Below are 25547 nucleotides of genomic sequence, written 5' to 3'. Positions count from 1 at the left end.
CTGTCCTACGCTCCCCCCTTTCTCTCCTCTAGGAATCCTCTACTGTACGGAGCAGCGCCCGCGTTCCACACTCCCACAGCGCATGCGCGTCCCCTCCCTCTCTCTCCTCTCCTACGCTCCCTCCCTTTCTCTCATCCGGAGCGGCGCGCACGGCAGGTGGTGCGACAGCTGCATACTCTGCTGGGGGCGCCACGGTAGTTCCGCGGTATGAAAATGACGGAGCGCGCGCGCCTCATTCTCTCTCTTGTGCAGCGCCGCGATGAGCGCTCGGGCCGCTGCCGCGAAACTATCTCCCGTTCAAGCTAACCATCTCCCCGCTGCTTCGCATCCACACATGGTCCCCTTAGCGGGAGATGGAGTAATTTTTTTTTATTCATGACAAGGGTTTTATACCTAAGCTGATAGGGCTGCGTTTCCGATTGACTTTTGGCAAAATCAGCAAGTTTCGAGCGTATACGACGCGTTGCGGGTGAAAAATATTGGCTCATAGTGATGTTATTTTCTTTTAGCTTTTTACGTGCACCCAAAACTTTTTGTTTAACTTTATAGTTTGAAAACTTCTCAACAATGGGGCGGCACTTGTTGGGGACGAAGGGTCCGATACGATGCGCACGATCGATAGCATTACTGGGCAAAATATCCGCAACACAAAGAAGGGCAGATTTGACACGTGCTTCAAACTGCTCCCACGATTCAGAGGAGTCAGGTATACCTCGGAAAATTTAGTTGTCGCGACGCGACTCATCTGTGACGCAACCTGAGCATTCCTGATATCATGACTCAGGTTACCGAATCTAAGTTAAAATGGCGTAGCGAACAACGTTTCCTTAGCCGGGGGCACATTTTACTTCTGAGGAGAAAGTAGGTATGTACAAGCCACTTACGACTTGCATAAAATTTATGCACAAATATTGTCGTGACTTCTTCTTTTGTCCTAAGAGAGAAGTCCGTAATATGTAGAGAGCTAAGAGAAACAGTTGACAAACTAAATAAAGTGATAATCAAACAAAATCTAACTCAAAAGAACACAGTGCATGCTGAACTGTGTAGCACGGGTGTATATTAGAAGCGAGCGGGGACTAATGCTCACTTTGAATGTCGTATCAACATTTGTATGCAGAAATGGAGACAGGTATTTATATTTTACAGGTAACGAGTCACACCCCTTCTTTATAGGAAAGAAAAGTTATTAGGCCAGCAATTTTTATGTAGAGAAGAAAGGAAAGAGTGGAGAAGGAAAGGCAGGGAGGTTAACCAGTTTATCACAACCGGTTTGCTACCCTACACATGGGAACGGGATGGGGGGAATGAAAGATGTGGAGGAGAAAGAGAGAGAGCACATAGCACAGCACACACATCGTCAGTCACAGTCCGTCACTCTTTCGTGGTACGTGACAACACTGTCACAGCCACTTGTCCAAGCCCGTTTCTTGCAAGAACCTAAGTAGTCCCTTCGTCGTCTTCAGCTGCGGTGTCTTCTGTCAATGACATCTGAGAATCGTTTCAACTGACATTGGTCTATTGTCAAGGTGCGCTAGAACGGACGCCAGGGACTGTCTCGGAACATTATATTCAGGACAGCCGCATAGAATCTGTTCTAGCGTCTCCTCGCAAAGACAGGCATTGCAAAAAGCGTTGTCGGCCATTCCAATGAGAAATCAATAAGATTTCGTGAATGCCACCCCTAGCCATAAGCGATAACGCATATGACCAGTCCAGTTGGCATACAGAGATGCATCAAAGAGCTAGGGCAGGTGGTATTGACGATTGCTCTGGTTGGTCTGGCTGCTTGGTGTGCACCATAGAGAGAGCGTGATCTCCTGTGCAAGCACTCGAAGTCTGCTGGATGCGTCGGACCGTGAGAGTGGTATGGCCTCTTCCTGTGTGTCGTCAAGAGCTGCCCGAGCGACATTATTGGCGTCTTGGTTCCCTATATGACGCCGCAGTGACTTGGTAGCCACTGAAACGCCAAGTGGTGTCCTTTCGCATGTGATGCATGGAGTAGGCGTCTAATATCGAATACTAGCTGTTCGTATAACCCGCGATGCAGAGCTGATAGCACAGATTGTAAGGCTGCCTTTGAGTCACTGAAGATTGACCATTGTCGAGGTGGTTCCCGATTGACGAAACAAAGTGCAGGGCGAAGAGCATCTAGTTCCGCAGATGTCGATGTCGTTGGGTGGTGAATCCTGAAGCTGATGGCAATAGCTCTTGCTGGGACAACCACAGCACCGGACGAACACTGGAGGTTTGTGGAACCATCAGTATAAATATGTACACTGTCCGCATACCTCTCGTACAGAAGAAGCAGAGACAATTGTTTCAGCGCAGGTGACGACAGCTCAGATTTTTTCTTGATTCCTGAAACACTGAGGTGTACTGTGGGGCTAATAAGACACCAAGGGGGTATCGATTGTTTAGATGCAGTGTTGAAGCCCGAGGGAAGTTAATCGTTGTACTTGATGATAGTTTTAGAGAACGATGCTTGGCGCCTGTCTGAAGGTAGTGTTGCAAGGTGGTGATGGGGGGCACGTGCAAAATGTCTGATGTGCGTTCTCAGGGCTTCCACCGTAATGTGAGTTTGCATCAGATGGTCCCGAGCACTCTCAATAGTTGCCTCTGTTGACGTGCATCTGGGCAAACCAAGGCAAACTCTGAGTGCTTGAGCTTGTTCTGCCTGCAGAACACGAATATTGGTCTTGCAAGTGTTGTTCAGTACAGGTAGACTATATCTTAAAAAACCGGGAAAGAGAAAGTGAGAGACGAAGAAGGAGACGGTTTCCTGCCAGACCTGTGTGCGCAAGCAAAACGTTATGTACTGGAAGGCCAGAAGTGTGCCTAAGTGGAACAGTTGGTTCATTTGTGAAGCTGGAACAACGAGCTGGAGCGAACTGGTGTGAAAGGGCGTGCTGCATCTTGTTCTCAAGTTCTGATGCGAATGGTAACTAGTAAACCAGTTGTAGCCCTGGACAGCGGAGCAATTGCCGACATTGACTGGCAAGCTAGCACCACCTATCCCCCCCCCCCCGCCACAACGCCCCCTACACCAAATACTGTAGGAGCTGCATAACCTTGTGCGCCCGCGGATGGCGACGTCAGTGCCCTAGCATGTGGCTAATACACAGTGACACCTTGTTTAATCCCCGCTAGAACGATTGAGAGCGATCGTCCCCGTGCATCAAAATGAGGGCGTTGGTGTAAGGAATGATCGATGGTCTTATTGCAACCGCAAACAGCACCCGTAGCAATGTTAGTCGTGCGCACAAGAGGTTAGAAAGGGGCTTCTTCAATTTTGCAGTCCTAAAAAGAAACTTATGCATTACTAGATAATCATGAATCCGCCCCAGATGTCAAAATGATCGCAAGTGCTATTTGGAGAGAATGAACCGCGAACGCCCTGCATGTTTCATTACTCAAGTGCTTTCCTGAACATTTTTTGAACAACCCGCGCCACCCTTGACGCTTAATCACGCTAGTGCTCTCCCATAGGCGAGAGTAGAAGCGCAAACAAGACTCTGTTGCTAATCGTATACACATTTCTCGCTTCAGTCCTGTATTGCATGCAGCAACGGCCAGCCTAAGGTGGCGCGAAGTCCTGCTAGCTTATTTCTCGGTCTGGCTTAATTCTGCGGAACCAGATATGCAACATTTACGCTCGACGAATCAATATGCAGTACACCTCAATTTCGTCCGAAGGGCAGTAGCCGGTGGGTGTCTTGGTTCTCCCACTTTTATTGGCTCCCGAGTTCAGCTTATTTCTGCGGCGAACGTCTAGAGTTCATGTGCAACGCCTGTGGAATTTTCGTGAATGACGGGCAGTAAGACGCGCATTTGTCTTGTTACCGCTAAACAAGCATTTTCGTCAGTAACGTTCTGCTTCTTAAGTTAAAAGAATAAAGAGCGTACATGGAGTGAACGTGGGAAGGAGGCCAACTAAAGGCATCATTAACCGCGTGCTAGCCTACAACGCTTTTTTTTTGGCCGGCTGCCGCAGACCGGGCCGTTCACCTCCGTCAGTCTCGCAACACCGCGCAAATATCCAAACAGACAAGGCCGGAATATTGCGGCTGACCCTGAGGGACGCAGTTCTGTTCGAGGCTCCCAGGGCGCTGGTACTTCGTTACGCTCATATTCACTTTCACTTAGTGTTCTGGTCCGCTGAACGAATAGGTAAGCGTGGAGGCGCTGTATTTAGAAATATATGCTGAATTAGGTCACGCACATGAAAAAATAACAATAATAGTAAAGAAAAGATGGTTTTAGCTGCTCGGACAATGGTACGCGCGTGCCCAATTCTGATAAACAAAGGCAGGCTGAACTTTCTATTATGCCAAAGGTGTCAAGAACGCGATGCTTTCCAGGCATGTGGCGTGACACCGACGTCAAAACTTGCTGACGTCCGCATAGAAGCGCGCTGAGTTGCACATTTTGCGCATATTTCCCAATGGGCCGCCTGTAAATTTTCATTTCGTGCTCAGACGCCAAGCGTGCTATTGAGGACAATGCTGTGCGGTGCATTCCCGTCATTAACCTAGCAGGATTCTGCATTTTGTGTGTCTGTGGTGCCGTTCTTAGCGCATGCATGTGTACTGTCACACACATGCTGCGCTGCTGCTGCTCCAGCGAATGTGAATAACAGACCTGCAATTTGGTGTTTATTCTTACTCTGTCTTGGTATTTTTATCGAGGTTTAGGACGCGATCTCTCAATTATCTTTCCTTTGGAGTTTGCGTTCTAAACGATCATGAAAACATGAACCAACTAGCCCAACAACAAGTAGTGATACGTTGTTCTTTTTGGTTCGTTTGTTTTTCTCACTGCTGTCTGTATATTGGGTTCAGGCAGTCAAATTGATGAATTGCGTTGAACGTAACTGATATCAGCTGCCAGCTGAGAAGAAAACGAATAGTCTTACTGTATCCCGATTATGTCGCTTATTCACACAATGTTCCTCGTATTTCCGACATTATCGACATTAAAACCTATCGTCACGTGCTGCACGTTAGTTGGGTACCAGTCACGATGTCATTATAAGAGTACCTGCTGCTTCCGGTTGCGCTGCTAGGTATGCCGATAATGGGGCAATTTTTTTTTTCCTTCCTGAGTATGTGCAATAAACATTTTGCTGTCATAGAATCTACTAATTATTTCGTTTTGATTGTTTCTTTCATTGGTAGTTGCAGTGTGTAGTTTTCATCTGCTTTTTCCTTCTTTTTTATTTTATTTAAACGATACAACACAAAATGAGGTGGCTCCGTGGCTAAAGGCGACGCCATCGGTCGCCTGACTGGGCCCCTGAAACCACCGCACGGGAAGCACAAAGGTTTCGGTTTCTGGCTATCATAGTTGAGTATAAGATGCAAACGTGGCAGAAAAATTAACTCATGATAATTTATATGCGGTACATATTTTACAGTACAAATTCAACACCATAAAGTGTCGTAGTAATATTAAATATACAGAACAGAACGTAAAATACATACATTAAGCAGTTACGCATAAGTTAAGGTAATCAAAGGAGCATTTTCAAAAAGGAGCATAATTTTAACAAAAATAGCAGTTTCGCATGTTTTATCAACGAAACCAACAATGTGGATGCATCTGTTAAATGCATAACACTAGAATAGTTATTTTATAAGTTAGTTATAATTGTCGGCTTTCGAAATAGTTCCCACGGACGTTCCCCACCTCCTCTTTTTTTTTTTTTTTTGTGTGTGTGCCTTTGCTTTATCAGGGTACCAAACCAGAATGTCCTCCGGTTAACCTCCTTGTCTTTTTCACCCCGTTTCTCTCTCTCTCTATCTCTCTCTTTCGGTTTACGGAAGTTCGTCATCATCATCATCATCATCATCATCATCATCAGCCTATATTTATGTCCACTGCAGCACGAAGGCCTCTCCCTGCGATCTCCAATTACCCCTGTCTTGTGCTAGCTGATTCCAACTTGCGCCTGCGAATTTCCTAATTTCATCACTCCATCTAGTTTTCTGCCATCCTCGACTACGCTTCCCTCACTTGGTATCCATTCTGTAACTCTAATGGTCCACCATCCATCCTACGCATTACATGGCCTGCCCAGCTCCACTTTTTCCACTTAATGTCAACTAGAATATCAGCTATCCCCGTTTGTTCTCTGATCCACACCACTCTCTTCCTGTCTCTTAACGTTAGGCCTAACATTTTTCGTTCCATTGCTCTTGGTGCGGTCCTTAACTTGTTCTCGAGCTTCTTTGTTAACCTCCAAGTTTCTGCCCCATATGTTAGTAGCGGTAGAATGCAAAGATTGTTCACTTTTCTTTTCAACGATCGTAGTAAGCTCCCAGTCAGGATTTGGCAATGCCTGCCGTAGGCACTCGAACCCAATTTTATTCTTCTGTAAATTTCTTTATCATGATCAGGGTCCTCTGTGAGTAATTGACCTAGATAAACGTACTCCTTTACAGACTCCAGAGGCTGACTGGTGATCCTGAATTCTTGTTCTCTTGCCAGGCTATTTAACATTATCTTTGTCTTCTGCATGTTAATCTTCAACCCCACTCTTACACTTTCTCGGTTAAGGTCCTCAATCATTAGCTGTAATTCGTCCCCATGCATTGTTGCTGAATAGAACAATGTCATCTGCAAACCGAAGGCTGCTGAGATATTCGGCGTTGATCCTCACTCCTAAGCCTTCCCAGTCTAAGAGCTTAAATACTTCTTCTAAGCATGCAGTGAATAGCATTGGAGAGATTGTGTCTCCTTGCCTGACCCCTTTCTTGATAGGTAACTTTCTACTTGTGGCGAACCAAGGTTGCTGTGCAATCCATGTGTATGTCTAATTAAGTAAGTATTATCGTCTGTAGTACTTGAAAAGTTGTTGGGCGTGCCGAAAGACACCCAATATAGTTGTTTACACGACGTTATTTTTTACGTGGTTCCTTTTTTTACTGGCACTGAAGCCCCCAAGTATGAAGGCAACAAAAGTGACGTCACTGTGGTCGTGCGCGTCCGGAAGGCAGCGCTCTCAGTCGTGTAGCAGAGGAAGGAAGCCTGTATGCCTCTCGAAAGCTGACGAGGGTGCTTGCATGCGTCCGTGGTCAGCGCCGACCTGTCACTTTAAGAACGTGGCGTATTTCGATCTTCACATTGAAGGTGCCCAGGTACACTGGACGCAGTAGCCGATCGCTTTCTTTTCTGTTGGTCACGCGGGCTTCGTTCTTTTGAAAGACGGATGAGAGCACTGTGATTCGGACAAGCAAGAGCACAAAAAAAAGCGTTGTAGGCTAGCACGCGGTTCATGATGCCTTTATTTGGCCTCCTTCCCACATTTCCTCCATGTACGCTCTTTATGCTTCTTACTTTCTTACTAGCCAAAAAAAAAAAAATTGAAAGAGAACCACGTAATAGACGTCATGTAAATTACTTCATTGGATATTCGAGCCCGCTCTACAACTTTCCAAATATGCCTTATGACCTAGAAAGAGTATTTAAAAAATTGCAATTAATTAAACATAACTTATTATCTAATTGATCGCACTTCAAAAAAATGTCTGAGTAACTCAAGCCGGCTACGAACAACATTACATCTGCCTTTTTCGTCTAAGATGCGCGATTCTATTGTTAAAGTTGTTGCAATTTACGTCAAACACCTGGTATTTGGATAAATTGTTCGGGCGAAGCGTCACGGCGGTTGCAATATAAAACGCAACACACAAAATCCTTGACAGTGCAAGAAAGAATTGCAACGTAAGCTGGTCTCACGCGCGAGATGGTACGAGTCGCGCTCTGTGAAACGTGCAGCGCCGCTCGATTGATATAATGTTTAGGAAAAATAATTTAGATCAATGGCGCTCTGAAGCTTTACGCCATGGTTTGTGTGTGTAAAGTCGACTCCAGGCGCATCGGCCATAAAGAGGGCTTAAATGTTTGTAAACATCCCGGGAACGATCTTGCAGTGTGCAGCCTCCAGCCAGCTCTGGCGTCGTTTCCTTTGTATTTTTGGTGCACGGTTTAGGTTCATATTTCACAAGTGCCTGCGCTGGCGCTAAACTTGGGCTAAATTTTATCTTTTTAAGCCAGCGGAGTCGGTAAATATTGTGCTAGAAGTGTTCTGTAGCCGTTTGACGCTTCCGCAAGAGCAACTTTTTTTTTCTTGTTGGGAGACGCAACAAGGCGGAAATGGTCATAAAGTTTTTTTTTTCTTCTTATTGCCATTAAGTGCCCGTGAATAAACTCAACTCACATCGTGCTTCCCTATTCCCCCAACAAAGGATTTGCGGCTGCAGGCTTGCTCTTTTCTTCAAGCCGACAGTCCGGAGTACTTTGACGGGATTTCAATTTAGTACTGCGGGAGCACTATACCGTGGCGACATAAAGTAAATTGATTGGCACACTGCTAAACAAGAAATATCACAAAATAAAGACAAGGAAGTCCTTTTCTTTCGTCAAATGTTCGAGAAGTATTTGGTTCACTTAAGTTCATTCTCTCCCGAGACTTCGTCTTGTTAAGGCTGATTCACACTTGAAGGCCGACAAGACACCGACTTTGGTCTGCCGAATGTTGGCGACAGCATTTTACTTCCTTGAAACCGTTGGCCACAGCGTTTTCCGTCCTGTGAACTGCTATCGCCAACAGTCGGCATACCAAAGTCGGTGTCGTGTCGGCTTAGTGTGAATCAGCCTTTAGCAAGCAACGCCGTAGGGCAGCACCGTCTTCATTGAACCCGTGACTCAAGCGCTTACTTGTGCCTAAGTATTCTGCAAAGCTGAGAAAAGACGCCCACCGCACTCGTTTCGTCAGTATCCCGCAGCGCTACCCATCATGATGCGACCTTGTTTTTCTCTGATATGGTCTTTGGTTTCTTAAATTGTATGGTGCACAGGTACGCGTGTACACTCTGTGGACACGGTGTCATCCATATACGTATACAGAAGCTTCACATTAGGCCACTTTGAGCGGGAAAATATCTTCATGTACTTCGGTTTTTCCGTTATTTAACTTGACAAGGAGAAGCCGACGCCATGCACTGTTGCGTCCCGAATCGGCCGGGCGCATTGTTTGATTGTTTCCCATCGAGGCAGGCCCTTTCATCAGCGTCGCCCAGACGGCGACAGTCCCCGACACCGACGAGACGGGCAAACAAGCGCCCCAACTCGGCAGTGCGCATTCTTTGGATGCTTCCCCCGATTCCACCCCCTTCATCAGCGGCCACTTACCTGGCGACGCGGCCCGACACCGGCAGTGACGTTCGGACAAAGAAGCTCCCTTAAAAGTGACCGACCAAAACCGCCACCCTTCGTTAGAAGCGGGGATTAGCGTGAAGGCCATTCTCCCGACCCTGGCAAGATGACCGTCGGAGGGCAAGAAACTAAGTCACCGACTTTCGTGGAAGGAGTGTGAACCCCCTGTTTCCGGATTGCCTCGTCCTTGCTTCGAAGGTGCAACAGTAGAGGCGCAGTTCAGTGAACAATACGACCCATCTGATTGGCCGCATCAAGGTCATCTGATTCCCTAGTCGGGTCAACTAGGGAAGACAAATGTTTTATAAGGAGACACTTTGAGTGCAGTGGTGTGTCCTGACGTGTTCTGGGGCCGTATTCTGAAACGTTCGCCTAGGCGAAATTTCTTTTTTCGCTTTCAGGCGTGCGCCGATTGGCTGTTTTAGCAAAATTGGATGAGCTGATTGGGTGGTTAAGCCCGACGTCATTCAATTTTGCTCAACCAGCCAATTAGCGCGCACGCTGATTTCGCCTAGGCGAAATTTCGCCTAGGCGAACGTTTCAGAATACGGCCCCTGATATGTGCTCAGACATGTAGTGAGCTGAGACTTTCAAAGTGCTCCCCCATGGAGTGGGCTTCGATATTTGGAGCCACTGTAAATATGTAAAATAAACCCTTTTTTTCTCTCGCTCTTACTCCCGGACGTACTCATCCCTCTGGCTGAAGGATCACCGGCCTAAACGTTACCCGAGTCCCAACAGCACTCACAGTTGCCAGCATCCCCTCAGAAACATGCAATTAAAAGAAAACGGGAGAAGTTACCGGTCGCGTTTGCGTCCATCCTGAGTAACCCTAGAAATTCTATAATATAAAAAATCGTTGTTTTTTTCACTTAAGGTCACCTCTTTTGCAGGAAGCTGATAATGAAAACAGATTTCCCGCGGGAAATGGGACGTCCTAGACCTGTCGGAAAGTGAAAAACGGCACTGGACGCCAAATGTTTTTTTGTTGTCTTGCTTGTCACGCGAAAAGAAGAAATTTAACAGCTTCTTTGTTTAGGTCCTGAACGCGGGTTCTCTTTCGCAGGTTTTGCGCGTAGAAGCCTCTTGAAACATCCACAACATTCCTTGATACGGTGCTTTCGGGGTTATGAGGTTATATTAGCACTGCTGACATTACACTAAAACATTCGAAACTCCTTTCATACGATCTGAGACAGTCATCATATGTCAGCCTGCTTCATTCTTAAGTAGAGGCCTCGTTTTCGCACTCCGTAGACAGTCTCAGTTCAAGCGCTGCTTCATCCTTTAAACGCACACATTTTGGCGCAAAAACATAGTATCAATGGAAATCGTATTTGAAAATATCCAGGACATGCGAAGTATATATATATATTATCAATGGGCTTATTGCAAGGCCATTCAAGTCATACAGCTACGGGCAACTGCGGAAGCGCTATAGCGACGGATACAGCGCAATATATTTTAAAAAAGCAGGAATAGGCGTAAACACAGGACACACTAAGGGTCCCGTTACTTTGTTCTGTATTTCTGTGCCGGGCTAGTTCGGCATGGATGACGTAGTCATCCATGCCGATATGTCATGCATCCATGCCATAACCGATATGCTTCCGCTGCCACCGAGTTGGTCATGTATCCCGCCACTACCGCACCCCCTGGATGCCGCCATACTGGAGCTCATTCCCTGCTCCTCCCCCATACGCCGACGTTCGCAGTTATTCACCTCACCGTCTGTACTCTACTTCTGATGCCCCTGACAGCCGCTCCTCCGTGCGATCGCCGTCGCCTCAACGTCGTCGCTCCCCGTCACCCCAACCACGCCGATTTTCCTCGCCAACCCGCCGGACGGAAAACTATAGGCCCATGCAGCTTTTGGAGGTAGTGCTGCATCACGTTCGTCCTGTCCAAATCCTCCGTTGACGCTCCTCACGAACACGAGCCTAATTTAAGTCGACGTAGATGGTGTTCCGTTGACGGCATTGGTTGATACTGGAGCCCAAGTGTCCATAATGAGCGCTAACCTTAATGTCGTTGCCTAAAAAAAGTTCTTACGCCCGCCATCACTCCAGCCGTATGCGTCGCCAATGGCGCCACTGTTGCCGTCAGTGGTATCTGCACTGCTCGCATAGGAATTGCTGGCCGCCAAGTTCCAGTCCTGTTCACCGTGCTGACCTGTTGCCCTCATGACCTAATCTTCGGGCTCGACTTTCTGACGACGCATTCTGCCCTCATCGACTGTTCCGCCGGTACGCTGTGCCTCGAGCTTCCTCTTCTTTCAGACGTTCGCTCCGAACAACCGAACAACCTCTGCACTACAGTGTTTGTTCGCTTACCTCCAAAGCCTTAACTTTCGTCGAATTGGCCTCAACGGAAAGCGTGCCTGATGGCGACTATGTCGTCGCACCTATTCGTGATGTCCTCCTGGCGCGCGACATCTCTGTGCCACACTCCGTCGTAACCCTTGCCTTTAATCGGATGTGCCTCCCCGTTATCAATTTTGGCTTGACGAAGCAAGTGTTACCTGAAGGCATAGCGGTGGCCACGCTCCGGTCAGTGAGAGCCGACCACGTCACTGATTTTGTAGCCGACGCATCTCCAGATCCTCCTGATTACCCGCAGGATGCCATGAACCTCGACGGTCCATTACGTCCCATGGTCGCTCCGGACCTCACACCTGCTCAATTGATTGTTGTAACAACAAAGAAAGACAGTGTGAGCACAACGTGAATGTATAGGTTGCTCCATTTCTGAAAAACATACACACCCAAACACTACACGAATCATCTTCTACAGAAGTGCTCTAGTCGTTTTGGAAAGTTTATAAACCGCAAAATTTTCCGGCCGCGTCACTGGGACATCCGCAAGAGTCGTACAAAAGAGTAATTTTCTGATGCGCGTCGCGGCACCATATACAAGCTATATGTCCAGAAAACGAGGAGCTCGCGAGCTCCTTTTATTTCGTTGTTTCTGTAGATTTTTACGTGTCACACCATTTCCTTCTGTGACGTATTGTTTTTGTGGTACCAATCAATAAGTTAATGATAGATGTGTGTGAAAAGACTGTCTTCGATGTGCTATTTTCTAAAATTCAACTGCTGCAAACAGTCCTCATGCATGTGCTGTTATCTTTTTTTATGCAACAAAAGCGTACAGTTCGGACCATTCGTTTTTCACTCTTCTAGCGCACGACGAGCTCTGTCATATTTACCTCCCTTTTTTTAATTTTTATGTCATTTTTATTTTATTCTTATTCGTGCTAGTGACAGTCCCACGCAGTTAAGGAGTTTCTGCGCGGCCCTGGCAGTGGTTGTCTGCAGGATACGGCTACGGCTATGGTTGTGGCTGCTTCCGAGACTTGGCTCGCAATCGCGCGCACTGTTTCAATCATCAGCGAGCGTCCGTGGCTTAGAATTTAGCCGTCAAATACGCCGGCCAGTTTTCTTTATTTAAATTGTTTTTGCTCCATTTCGCTAGGTGCTCTTTTTGTCTGTCCATATTTTGATACTCATAAAAGGGGGACGCTAGCGGCGTGATTTAGGTGATGGCGACGCTGACAGCGGCCGCTCAATTTTGTTGAAGAAAACAATTTACGCGATGCGTACACTTGCTGGTATATGTTTCCGTTTAAGGTCGCATTCAAAGCTTGGAAATAAGTCGCACTAATTGAAGACTTTGGGCCAAATTCACAAAGTTTCTCGTTCGCAAGTACTATTTGCCATTGGCCGGGCGCGCCTTCGCAAATAGTATATCCAACGTCCACATTGGTTAGAACTTTCTCTTGCGAACAATTCTATAGTAAGTACTTTTCTGTCAATACGGGCCGTTGATAATGGTCCCGGCTGTTGTTTGCCGGCTGCTCCGATGTGGAATGCCGTGCCATTGCTAAAATATAAACACAAAATTTAAAAAAAATGACAATAAGTTACCTGGCGTTACGCCGGGGCAAGCATCCAACAAACCTATTTCGCTGCAGAAACAGTCGGCAGTTGTATTTTCTTACAGAGCGCAAGGTATGGGTATTAGAGGCATTTATAGGCAGCCCAAACCTGAAATTGAACCCGCCAGCCTCTCGACGTAGGTGCATGCTGAAGAGTGGTTGTACGTCCAGTACGTGCAGAACACTGTCTGTCCTAAATGGTTTTAACAGTTTCTGCATTGCGCGCAGTTTGCGTAATTCTCCTCGAAGAGTTGGCGCGTGCATGGAAGCAGGTACATCCAACAGCTTCTACTGAGAGCAGAGGAAGCATAGCCATCTGAACAAAGTGTTACAGAACGCCTCTCCCCCTTTCTCTCCCTCTCTTCCTATCCATTCTTAAGGCCGGCACTCACTAAGAAGTAACTCCTCGCGGAATTACTGCCAGACTTTAGGCTCTCTTGCTCGGCTCGTATTTTTCCACAAAGGTTCGAAGAGACTGCTTTTCTTTCCCAAAAAGTGCGAGGAAGCATGCGCATTTATCGCGTAAAAATATTTTTCTTTTTTTCCCCCATGACGAAAGCGAAAACACATTACTGTGCAGCGGCTCGTACACGCTCGCTAGGCACTCCGGCAGTGCGGTTTGCTGCATTGTACTACAGCACTGGAACCACTTGCAGACGAAATGAACTCTCAGAGACGCAAGAAAGCTTGCCCTCCCCCCCCCCCTTTTTTTTAACTTCAATGTATGTTTGTTGCGAATGCGTAAGTGCGATAGCCTCGAGCGTCTCGGAAATTCTCGTAGTGGGTGGAAAGTCTGCCACCCGAGGTGTTTTTTGCCACGCCTCTATCCAGCTACGTTCTCAACTGTAAGGCGTGGAAGCATGCTGTAATTAGCTCTAGCCATGAAAAAAAGAAAAAAGAAAGAAAAAAAAGCCTTCGTAGCAGTTTGAAACGACAACGGGCTTAACAGAGAAACACGATGCCGTGAGCACTTTTTATCGTGGTACAGTGTATCGTTGAAATGCGCGTTTGAAAGTATGCGCCTGCTGGTTTCGCTTGAGCTTTCTTTTTTTTTCTAGTGAATTGACTGCCATTCGTATACCGAAGCTACTGGCACAAGTTCAAGTTTAGATATGGGCTCATGTCTTACTCATCAAACAATGCCGCTCTTTTGTGAGCCCATCCTACTTCGCATAAATGACTCTCTCTCTCTCTCTCTCTCTCTGTGTGTGTGTTTTTTTTCTCGAATGTGTGTAAGTTGATCACGGTATTCCTACGCGGTACGCAAATTATCTAATAAGACATACATCTATACGTAGCTTCTCCCTTTTCTTTCGTTATTACTTACTTTATTTTAGCTGGTCTTGATCTTTAAGTCATCGCGATCTTTTCTTTCTTTCTGTTTGCTCTCTTCCTGATTTTTTTTTCCATCGTGTGTTTTTCTTTTCTATTACTTAAGAGTATTACTTTGTCGCCACTTGTGGTTTGGGGCCAGCCAGCTTTTCTAATTTTGACGCAACTGGCGAAGAAAAAAAAAAACAGCAAAGACCAAAGAAGCTTCGCAATATTCTGGCGAGCGCCCGTAATGTCACGGGAGCGCGTATTATCGTTATCTCCACGAGTGCTATATGTGGACTCCGTTACTTTGCGAAAATTTCTTCATTACAACCAGCGCAATTTTTACGAGAAGCACAGGGGCATTTCGCGAAAACGTAGTTTGTAAAGTGAGTCTTTGCTATGGGCCGGCTATTATCCAGGACTGAGCCAGCTTACGCCATTCGAAGAGACTCAACAGGCTTTTAAATTTCGCCGGTGCTCCTCGAGCACCTTAAGTCCCTGCATACTCCTTCGTTGCAAAGTATAGCAGTCGTTCTTTCTATCGTACGTTTTGTTCGACTAAAGTGCCATTTTTTTTTCGTCTGTAGTGAGAGGTGCTTCAGTGAGCCGCTTCTTTAACGGCTGTTCTTCATTTTCCTCGGGCGACCCCTCAATCAATGTCAGCGCACTTCGTCGTAGTTAAAGATCGTTTAGCTTTCAGCAAACATGTCTTGCCATATCTCTCAGCACCAAGAAGCTGAGAAACCCATTTTCGCCGTTTGCGTTCGTGTGCGCTTGTTGTATGATACGCGTACCATACTAATTTCTTTGTGCGTCTTGTGTGATGAAGTCCGCTTTTGACTGTTGTGTCTTTGTGCATGTATTATGTCATCTGTGTATTTTGTTTTTTATTTTTTCTCTGTGCATCCGCTCATGTCGAACCAAATCGCTGCCTCGTACTCGGAACTCAGTATTCGCGTATGGGTCAGGACTTACAAGTCCTGGCGGGCGGTGCAATTTGTCCTCGCTTTTTGTCTGCGTGTTCGAGCGTGTCCAGGGCAATAAACGGACTTCATTTACTCTCTCTATAGCTAACCCCGCTCTATGTTTTCGGAATCTGCGACGTTTCTTCTTACAATATTTTCCTTAATATTATTACTCTTATGTAGAAAGGAATAGCCGTCGCCATTCAGGGTGACTGTATATCTATTTCTTCTAGTCTCATTAGAATCAATAAAGCAGCAGGTCGACCCTATAGTAGGAAAGTAGATTCCGAATTTAATATGAAAAAAAAGGCTCGTTCCATGGCTTGTTCATTTTTTCGCTTTTTCTAAGTTAATCAGCAACTTCTTTTTTTTTCAATACTGCTTATTAAATACAGCACTTCATATATAAGTGTCACGAATTAGCAGGAAGTACATGCTTCCTAACTCTCCACCTGATTGCCTAGTTAAATCTATCTAGGTTTGACTACAAACAACTTCTTTATTTTTTTTTCTTACGAGTATAATGCCCACAGATACCCCTTCGTAACCTTACAGAGGCGTGGCTGGTCATCCTCACCGTACTTTGCCGCTTGAGAGAGAGAGAAGAAAGGGGAAAGGAAGGGAGGTTAACCAGAGGTGAAGGCCCAGTTTTCTACCCTATATATACGCTGGGGAGAGAGGGGAGGGGGAGGTAAAGTGATAGGAAAATAGAGATTGAGAAAGAAATGAAGCACAGGTACACAATCACAGTCGGTCACTGTCACCGCATACAATCACTGCACAGCACAGTATAGCACTTGTAGGACTGTAAATATCAGTTCAGGCTACAGCCGCTTGTCCAATTCTGTAGTCTTTAAAAACTGCAACAGAGCTCTCATCGCCCTCCGCTGCGATGTCTTGAGATGTCGACATTCTAAAATGGTTTCTCCTGTTAACGGTCGTTGGTCCAAGCGTGCTATCGTGCTTGCGAGCGTTCGTCTCTGTAAATTGTAGCGAGGACAGTCACAGAGAAGGTGTTGAAGAGTCTCCTCGCTGCCACAGTCATCGCACGAGGCGTCGTCGGCCATTCGATTCTGCAAGCAAAATACTTCGTAAAGGCTACTCCTAGCCATATTCGATAAAGCAGGGTAACTTCGTGTCGGCAGAGACCAGCTGGCATGCGGAGGCGAAGAGAAGAGTCTAGGGGGTGCAGTCGGTTGCTTTGAAAACTTCGTGTATTCCACATGGAGAACGTCATGCCGCGGGTGAGCATTCGAAGTTTTCTAGCGGCATCTGTCCTTGATAAGTATATAGACTCTTCTTTGTCTCCTTGAAGAGCCGACCGAGCAGCGTTATCAGCGTGCTCGTTGCCTATGACACCGCAGCGACGTGGAAGCCACTGAAATGTCACGCGGTCTCCTTGCTCAATCAAGGTATGGATTGGCTCTCTAATCTCTAATACCAAGTTCTTCCTGTGGTCCGCGCCGCAGGGCTGATGGTAAAGACTGCAGCGCTGCCTTCGAGCCTCTGAATATTGACCATCTTCGAGCTTATTAAGGCACACACACACGCACAGACGGACGGATCTAGGCTTTAAAATGCAAAAATTGTGAGCGGTCTCGCCCAAAGTATGAGGCATTGACAGTGATATCTAGCTTAACTATGCGGATATTTGCTTCTCTTGATTATTCCATTCGTTTCGTCGTTTCCCTTCGCGCATCGTTATCACGCTTGTCTGGCACGCCGCGGATCCGCTATTCAATTTTGAGGTGTTGAAATCACAATTCAACTTTGAGCTAAGTCGAATATGGACACTCCAGGCGAATTTCGGCCACCGTCGTCGCCATTGCCATCGGCGTCGCCGTTGGCGTCACCGTGATGTTCCGTATAAAGTCCAAATGCAATAACATCGCGGCAGCGAGCCGTATACGCTGTAGGCGTGAGCTATAGCTTGCGAGAGTGAGCCGAGGACGGTGGTTTGATGCGGCGGTGTCTTCTCGCGCTCGCAAGGGAGGAAAGCGAGAAGGGTGCGAGCCGTCCTCCCACGCCCGCAAGGCAGGAAGAGGGGTGGGGGCGAGGGGGCAGGTTAGTGCTTATCCCCTCTTCTACGCCAGCTGCGGCGGCTGAACGTGGCCGCGTGCGTCCTATCTTGGAGGCATTCTGCGGTGGGCTCGAAGACTAGCCAACTTCGCGCGCTTCGTGCGCACTGTGTTCGCGCGCGCCTAGTTCGCGTTGAAACGCGAGGCAGCACTGAAGAAGAACTCGCTCGCCGCTGCTGCCGCTGGTCATCACGCCAGCGTTCTGACAGCGAGTGCCCGCGGTCACTGAGTGAGATGTGGTCGTGTGTGGCTGCGCGCGCGTGAGAACGTGCTTGTTAATTTCGTTAGTAAGCGAATGTTTACTGCGGTTATGCAGCTGATAAAACGACTAACCTTACTTCGTGTAGCTGTCTAATAATTTGCTCTCGCAATCAATGCTTTGCCTTTTGGGCGAAACTGCGACTTTTTTTTTTTTTTCGCTCTTCAGCTTCCCGCTGATATCGGTTACGGTCAACACCGTAACTTGAGTCAAGCAAGAGGCCATCTATCGCCAAAAAAAAATCATTAATTTGGGAAAAGATTAAGGTGGCAGCCAAAAAGAATAGAACGCTCATCTGAAGAATTCACCAAGTTTCGTGATATGAATCTAGCCTGATGTTTTAGCAAAATACGATCCGCTACTACCTAGTTAACATAGTAATAAAGTGTTTCTCAGGTTACGCAGTTCTACAACCCGCTTTTTCGATGTGCTAGGAGCATGCACATCGGGACAAGGGCGCATGTGCAGCTTCGAAGAAAGGGCGTACGGAAAAGAAAAAGCAGAGAAAGTGGACAAAAAGAAACAGTCTTGGTATGGTTATAGCATGTTATTGCAAGGTACAGTCGGGCTGCGATCCACGAATATATATATTTTTTCTCCCGTGTTGTACACTGCAGGAACTGACATCCCCTGCATGCATGGTAGGGCGTTGACACTTGCAAATCGCCTGACGTTCCTCGCATTAAAGGACTTCAGCGATCAGCCGCAAGCTGTTGAGGGTGCTCCATACGTACAATCAGTTGTTCATGTTCTACCGTTGACCTCCAAACACGGACTTTCGACGCCTCACAATGTTGCCGGAAAACACAACTCCTAGTCCTTTTACATTCTAGTAATGTTCGCGAAATATTCGATAAATGTTCGAAGAATTTAATATTACCTGTTCGTCTTGCGAAGCAAATAAATCTGCCTTCGATTTCTTATTGCATATATCTGAGTATTCGCACGCTCCCTAATTATTTACACCTCGGAAAGCGCGACGCTCGGCACTCTAATTCTCCTTATTGTGTCGATGGGATGGTCATCCACAATTGTTTTTAGTTAATGATATTACGATGGCTCAAGTCTGAAAACCGTGTATTGCTCGTGACGGACGCTTTCGTGGCGGACTGTGTATTCGTTTTCGTTGCCTGGTAATTCTGAAGCCTCCTCCGAAATGTCAATAGATTTTGGGTTAGGTTATGCCGGGCATTCCACGGGTAGTGGTGTCACGCAAACCATCCCGATGGTGCATTCCGCACATCGCCGGCAAATAACTGACCGAGCTACATTTCTTATCACCATACCTGGCGACATACTCGGGGAAAGGAGTACATGATACCGATGATGATGAAAAAACGTCGTCTAAATATAAATAAAATAGAATTATGTACAATTTGAAACACATGAAGTAAGAATGATAGACGACGATAGTATTAATGAGGGCGATAGCTGTGGGGCCACGACGAATGCGACGACGACGACCTTGTGTTATTGGCTGTCAGCTACAAACATTTGGAATGACCTAGCAGTGCCTTCTGTTTCCGTGTATGTTCAAAACACTGGAGCGTCCCTGTTACAACTTTCGCGTTTGGCGTGCTGGGCAGCTTACCTCGAGTGTGTACAACTATTTGTCGTTTGGCACAGGCATAGCGGCTGGTATACGCGATTCATCTTATGTGTCTTCAATTGAAATATTAGCAACCTGAAAATTCCAGAATGGAATTCGTGCGAAACTTTGGGCATGTGTGCCTATTCGAAGGCAGAACTTTTCGCTTCTTTTTCTTGTAATGGAACTGGGTACAGCAGCAAAAATATCGCGTCAGAGTGAAACATGACAGCATGTGCTGCCGAGGCAAACTGTGAGCAACCTAAAAAAAAAGTGTTTACTACGTGTTGTTGGAGTCTAACGATACAGCGATATCTATCCTGCGTTTCCTTCTTGCCACCCTGTGACGCTCTATGCCTTGCCTGATATTCCACCTGTGGTATTTAACGTTGTTTTGCTGGTGTACTGTGTCAATACAGCCTCCCGAGACCCCTTGCAGTACACTGAATTCATAATTTTCTTCAATCCTTCTGAAATTTACCTAGTAGTGATTACGCAACATAATCACCCCGGATATAGGATGTCACGTACATGCGGAATTGTATGAAAGTGCTTTCAAGCAAGCAGACACTGATTAGACAGAGACCGTTGCAACCATGAAGTGCATTTAGAATACCGCGAAATAACATGAAAATCCAGAATGCAGCGTCAACGTGGCAATCCATCACACGCTGTTCTGTGTTGAGCCGCGTGTTTCTGTAAAGAAAAAGAACTTTTTACAATATTAAACATGATGAGGTGCTTATTTTCTCCGCGCATACGGAGGTGTTGCTCCTGGCATAAAACCGTAACCTTCAAAGAAATTCGTTTTCTCTGTTCGTAACATGTCAGTCAGTAATAAGAACCGACTTGAAAAGCAATCATGTCCCCAAGCTGCCTTGAGGAGGTTATATAAGAAAACTTTATTTTTAATATCGCTTTCTTCATCAAGCACCCATATTTCTGCGGGTGTTTTTGTAAGGAGCTCTTCTTTGAATTATTCGATATAAATATTGTTGCTTTTTACCGGAGAAAAATTTGATAACCTGATCCCCAGCGAGCCGATCCTGCAGCTTCAGACACTCTCAGTACCGAGTGACATTAAAGTGTTCCTTCTTCTAAACTTTTTTTCCGCGGACCATCAAAATGCTTTCAAAAATACTTTAAAAATAATAAACATTAGTTACCTTGGTTCAATCAGTAACTCAATCGTTCTACCGCCGCCGCCATGATATTTCTTCCTTGTTGTTCCATAACGCGCCCGAGTGCGAGCTTTCTTGCCCGGTGAATTTTACAGCCAGAGCTTCATTAAGATTCGGGCGTTAAAAGGGCGCTGCCGCCACTTGATCTTGCAAGGATACCCTCGCCGTCATGCTCCGCCGCTGCCTGCGATTGCAGCTGAGTCGAGGGCGGACTTCCGGTAACCGGAGCGCTATGTCCACCCAACGGATTATACGCCCACCTGATAATTACGGCCTCGTGGCACATCGACTTCAACGGCATAATCAGACCCGGTGATCGAACAACTGAAAAACGAAAGCCTTGCGCCGTGACACGCTCATTATTTCTTTCTTCATTTCTTTTCTTTTATTCTTCTTTTTCTTTTGCCGGTTTTGAAACGCCTTTCTTCGCCCGCATACCCCAAATACGCGCAGTGAACCTTCAGCACTCTCCAGGATGCTGTTCCTTCAGGCGCCATTACAGTTTCAGGTGCTGTGGTGCTGTTTCTTCCCATTTTTCGACGTATATTTGTTTGTTAGTTTGTTTGTTATTGCAGAGACCGTGAAATGAACGTGCCCTAGTGAGAACACAACTTTGTCAAAGCGACTGCGAACGCTGTCGATAGACGGCGATGCTTTTGTGGCTGGGGCTACAGAAGTCGCTCTTTTGGGTCTGCCCGCCGTGCACTGTTTCTGCCTGAAGTCTTCAGGGACGTTAATACACAAACGTGCATATTTCGCTTAAAATATTCGAAAACAATTTTGCGCTTACCGCTGCATTTTTCTTGCTCAAGTTTCTCCGAAAGATCACATTTTGGAGATTATGTCGTTCAATGTAACACTTGGCACAGTTATTTGCCAGGTTTTTAAGCAAACAATGGAAAGTGGTCCTTGTTTATGAGATAGCAAGCTGCCGCAGAGACTGGTGCTAGTATAAATTTGTGTCGCCGCGTGCTGGCAGCCACAGAAAGCAGCTGTTCAGGTGTCTCGTGCTGCCCACTCCTCTGGAATTTGCGCGATGTCAATAAATGTTGTGAAGAAAGTAACGTAAAAGTAATAATCCGTTAGTTTTATGATGCGTAGCGTTCTTTGGCTAGGTGCCCAGGGTCACTTTCCTTCCGTTTCGTATGCCAAAAAACCCGCACCGCTATCTAGGCTTGAACAGAGGTTCTATTCTTGACACGCATGGCGACTGCACGGCCGCCGTTATCCGCCATGTTCACTCTCTCATTGGCTGTCGAGAGGTCACGTGTTTTGAAATTTGTGCCGGGAAACGGTAGTTTTGCAAAATGCAATTTTGCGTTTTCATCAGAATGACGAAACGTGACGTGGAGCTGCAAATTTTATCGATTAATACTTTTTTGTGGTCCTTGGCACCTACATTGCGACTTCAGCGCTTTAAAAAGAAAGTGGACGGTAGCGTGCAGAAACCCGTGCAATGCATCTGCAATTTCGCGAATATGTGGTGGCGTTCCAAGATAGCCGGCATGTCAGCTTATTGATTGGCTGAAGGAATATCCCGTGAAAAGCGTCACAGGAAGGGCCGTTTCGTAAACGTCAATTTGACGTTGCGTGACGTTGCGCTGGGCCGCCATTGCAGAGATTTTCCGCCATAATTTGTGGTGCGACGAGCCGCGCGAATTATGGTAATGAGCGGCCATATGCAATGGCAGTCGAGAGACATGCATGCGTATCGCCGCATTTTCCCTGTCATTTGGGGCCATGAAAATATTTTGTTGACAACGCGTGCTCAAGGCATTTGCATCGCTCTCGGGTGGTGTTGGCATTTGGGTTTTGAACCATCATCTTTATTAAAAACACGTTTATTTGAAATAATATTAGTCGAAACTAGCAAACTTTCTGCGACATTTTGCACTTTTCACTATTGCGTTTGTATTGTAATCAATATCAATGACTTTTCGCCTCATCAAAGGCTACGACAGCGGCGACTTCTTAATTTATAAAAAGAAACGTACGCAAGGCGGCGCCTTGAAGTTTCCTCTCGAGGTGCGACGAAGAAGCGAAGTGAGCAAGAGATGGCAGAGCCGGCGCTTGCGTCGCGCAAGCGGATGCCTGTGGCGCGCGGAACGCTATCGATGATATTCGGCCGCTTCTGAGCCAGACGAGTCGGTCTGAGTCACTTGCGTTCCACGAGATAGCGATAACGCGGCCTAGAGCGTGCGCTCATCATCACTGGTAGGTCGCGTATGTTGTCTCAAGCTAGAAAGCAAGTGCGTGGGCGCCAATATACGATGACTCATTCCGTTTCCCGAGGACACGCATCCTAGCTAATTAATGAAGCAGACGACAGCTTGTGCGCATGCAGGCGACGGAAGCGAGAAACGATTTGGATGGAATAATCGTACGCTTTGAGCTAGCTGCTTTATTTTTACTGGGGAGGAAAACTATAAAGAACGCTATATGTTCAACGCCTACATTGCAGTTTCTCAGGCGAAACGTCAAATTTGCGTCACGTTACGAAGGCAAATTGGGGCTATCGGCGCCATTTTGTAAACGTCACGCCCTGAAGAAAATGGCGGAATGTCCAAAATAGCTCTCAGGTGAATTTCTGTGAAGACACAAACTTCTGTACGCTTACCGCCCCCTACTTGTGGGCGCACGAACTTCGGACTTGATATCTTGTCATCCAGCATCGGAGTGATGGGTTATAACTACCTTGGCTGGCACATATATTTGCCTCAACGTCGACCTTCAATCGGCTTCGTAACTTTGTAAGCAAATCAAACCATTTTAAACACAGCGATGTTTGTTAAAGAATTAAATAAACGCCGCTTATTTGTCTGACGGCAGGATTCGAACACACGACGCGTAGTACAGAGGCCCGATACTGAAACCATTACGCCACCAACGTAGGCATTGACAAGCGGCATATCGAACACCCTTACGAATTTCTCGCGGGCGAGCGAGCGCGTTGAGACGCTTTGCACGTTTCGATTTGGTCTTAATGAGCCGCAGTTAGAACGCAAGCGACAGCCTGCTGTCGCTTGCGCGTACAAGGAACGCGCGCAAAACGCAAGCAACCAGAGAATTGCGTCTGCAACAGGGAGAAGTTTCCGAAGAGGACGCGTTGGACTACAGGCGAGTGTGTCGGTGGGCAAATTATGCGAGAAAACAAAAATTCACCGACGATTACTATACTCCCTAATGCTGAAACTTGAGCGCAGCTGTATACGTGTTTTCATTTCGCGATATATTGGCTGCCACGGACAGTCGACTGTCTCGTGCGGTACGTTGCATCATTGCATGAGCAGGGTTGTCTAGGGCCCTCCCTCTGGATCCGCCAGTGCGGCAACCTCAATTCTCTAGCCTAAGTACGCTGAAGATCCAGACGCGAAGTAGGACACGCAGTGCCATTCACTCTTGCTTCAGCTATTTATGCGAGCGTTCTTCGACATGGGCCCACGTGCGGAAGAAGGTTCTTGCTGATAAAAATACACATCAACACTTCTTGCTATTTATTAAATGTGAACAATGGGATAGTACGGCCACAGATATGGCCGGCTATCCCAAAATCATAGGTAAGGAAAACAACAAAAGACATAAAAAGGTAGTGAAAATACAAAACACTCAACCCTGCTATAGACGTGAGCCACCGAAACTGGAGCAAACTTTTTTTTTCTGCTCTCTCTTGTCTTCTGGATGACATCATATCATGTTACACTCCGCACTTTGTCGCCGTCGTGCAATATAATTTTCCCAGATGGCAATTCGGTTTTCGGACAGCCACAAAGAAATAGCTGGAGCAAAGAAGTTTTCCCGGCGTGTCCTAATGTAATTTGGCGCACAAAATGGCCCGAGGACTTTTATCTTTAGAACCCAGCATTCGCGGCGCTGCAAATACGCGTCGTCAGCGCCGTATTTGCGGTCGAAAAGTTAGAGCGTGGCCAAAGGGGAGGCTAATTCTTTTCTGCGCCCCGTGGATGCCAGGCCAGAGCAGACCTTCCCTCGCGTTGCCCAAAAAGAAGGCGGCATCGGGGACCAACTTAGCGTGTGCGAAAGTAGATTCGACAACTTCGGTTCAATGACGCACGACGGCTCAACCGACATACAAATAGAAAAAAAAATCTGGGTGAGGGCGCACACGAAGCTGATGGAACAAGAAGGAATATAGGAACACAATAAAAACATAGAGAGGTGGGGGGGGGGGGGGAGGTGCACTGCAAATAAACGACCGTCGCGACCACGTAACTGAAGTATCGGGGACGAGGCACACGGAGGTGTCACGCTTTGCGACACAGCGTGCGAAGTGACAACAGCCTGACTGCTGTAACGGTTTCTCTTTGCCGCACGGCTGTGCGTCATTACTTGTACCTGACGGATCGCGTTCCCGCGCCTGCGTTCCCCTCGCCACGTGACACCACCGGGAAGAAGAGAGCCGGTGCCGGCCCGTGGGAGCCGCAGCCGGCAGAGTACTGCTGCTTCTTTTGTCCTTCGTCCATGCCATTGGAGAAACGAAAGAGGAGAGAGGGACGACACACTGAGTGTCCTCGACAAGCGACCGGTCTTGCCTGAGCGCCCCTCCGGAACGCGAAGAAAGGAAACGAAATGTGACGCGCTATACAGACTACAGCTGACTGCTGTATAGCCATAACGACAGGTTATACTTTTAGGTATCCTCTGAGCGCGAATGTCGAATCGCTGCAACATCGATGCGAGAAGCGCCGCGGACGCCGCTATATGCCTTTTCATCTCTTTCTACGTTACTGGTAATCGGTCAGTTCATAATGGAGCGTGTACGTGTTTTCAGTTATCTCTGAAGGCTTGTTTTACATTGTTGGAAATACAACGGCCGGCCACATTTGGCCAAGTGGAGCGTTCCGCAAGAAATAGCAGCGATCTTATGAAAGCCATGCAATCTTATGAAAGCCAGTGTTAAATGTCTATTTAACCGACACCGTTACTTTTTTAAACCACTATTTCCAGATGGCGCAGTTTTCAACGAGATAACAATTTGCTAACGTATA

The 25547-nt window shown here is 46.8% G+C and overlaps 1 protein-coding gene across 1 annotated transcript in view; it reads left to right on the top strand.

Moving 5' to 3' along the window:
* Positions 1-25547, top strand: part of LOC119437942 (substance-K receptor-like) — a 355162-nt gene that overhangs the window by 132762 nt on the left and 196853 nt on the right. The window lies entirely within an intron of this gene.

This window comes from Dermacentor silvarum, chromosome 1 (assembly GCF_013339745.2).
Source record: "Dermacentor silvarum isolate Dsil-2018 chromosome 1, BIME_Dsil_1.4, whole genome shotgun sequence".
Lineage (NCBI taxonomy): Eukaryota > Metazoa > Arthropoda > Arachnida > Ixodida > Ixodidae > Dermacentor > Dermacentor silvarum.
The sequence above is the reverse complement of the archived record's forward strand: the minus strand, read 5'-3'. Positions and strand labels throughout refer to the sequence as shown.